The following is a 1,578-nucleotide window of genomic DNA, read 5'->3' on the forward strand; positions in this document are numbered from 1 at the left end:
GTTTTGATAAAAAAGAAGCAGACAACAGAAAAACAAAGACAAATATCTGTCCAATAAATAAAGAGCGAGAGAAAGTAACATTTCCCAGACAAGTAAAAATGCAATTCCGAGACCTTGCGAGACAAAATCACACCTATGAAACTGCTGTACGTACACTACTAATTCATCTCCATTACCGTTTTTCTTTGCAAAACAGTGAGCTTTATCCCTAGTTAAAAATAACTGTTAGTACATCTTAAAATCTTGTTAATAATCATTCTACTTTCAACAGTAATTACAAGCTACAATCCATCTCAAAGAAATAACAAAGGTTCAATACAGCACTATGAGTACAGTATAACAAACCAACGTTAATAAGGAAATAAGTGTACTGTATATACTTACAGAGTCCATGGATTCATAGTCTGATGTGGAGCTGTGCATGTTGTCATAAATTCTTGCAAAATCCATTTTTATCAAACAATTAACTTACAGCTCAATAAATAACTGTTGAAAGTCAATGATGGTATATACTGTACAATATATATATATTTTCTTCTATCAATTTCTTTTTCTTTACATTTAGTATTGCTTAAAACTACTGCAAAATGGAACAGGAAAGAACAAGGGAAAAGTCTTAAGTATATTATTAGCATACATCACCAAAAATAGTTTTCGTTGAACTGATATACAATTTTCTCAAAACTGGATCCCTACATCATTGTCTCAGAGAAAGAAGCTCCTGATACATGTAGAAAAATATAAAGTTTGTTTGTCATCATATATCAACAAATGTAGAAAAAATATAATAATTTCTTTTATAATTCTATATCAATAAATTCTTAGAATTAATTACAGTTTGAATTACTTCTAATCCCATATCAATAGCTTTCTCTTTAATATCTTAACCAGAAGTAAAAGTACATTCAATTTTTCACCTTATTAATGATTTTAAACAAGAATCTAGTTTTATTAATTAACTTGCAAATAAAAGCTCTGTTGAAAAATGCTTAAATTTTCAATAAAACACTTTAAAACACTTAATACTTTAAAGGATGAACTGCATACTAAAATTGTTGTGTTAACCCTGCAAAATAGTGACAATTAACCTTTCTTTTACTCTTTACATTACTGGATAAGCACAGCTACAAAATACACCATTTCCCACAAATATATCTATAAAATGCAACATTTCCCATTTTGACCAAACTTGATCTTACACAAATTTATCACTGCTAACATTCAACACAGTCACTATTTATTGCAACTCCATCTCTTGCATCTGCAAATCAAGAATTCTTAAAGCACCAATACCCTGCCATTCCAGATTACAGGCAAAATTTATTTAACACAAAATAAAGCACTGGACGGTTACCTGATCCTCTACACAACAAGTTGGTATGAAGATCCCTGACATCTGCTGCAAATAAGCACGTTCACCACTTCTGATATACATATACATAAGTACTGGTTAACACAGACCACCACCTTCACCTGTGTCCATGTAAAAATCAACGTCAAAATCTCTGAATGGAAGCACAAGTTCCTCGACGCACACTTCTCTATGAATCAGATTCTTGTCTTTGCCTCAAATATTAC

At 31.0% G+C, this 1,578-nt stretch overlaps 1 protein-coding gene across 1 annotated transcript in view; it reads right to left on the minus strand.

The window, feature by feature from the left end:
- Positions 1-1,578, minus strand: part of LOC119590537 (ankyrin repeat, SAM and basic leucine zipper domain-containing protein 1-like) — a gene marked incomplete at its 5' end in the record, with an annotated part of 16,903 nt that overhangs the window by 8,942 nt on the left and 6,383 nt on the right.

Source organism: Penaeus monodon, chromosome 27 (assembly GCF_015228065.2).
Source record: "Penaeus monodon isolate SGIC_2016 chromosome 27, NSTDA_Pmon_1, whole genome shotgun sequence".
NCBI classification, from domain to species: domain Eukaryota; kingdom Metazoa; phylum Arthropoda; class Malacostraca; order Decapoda; family Penaeidae; genus Penaeus; species Penaeus monodon.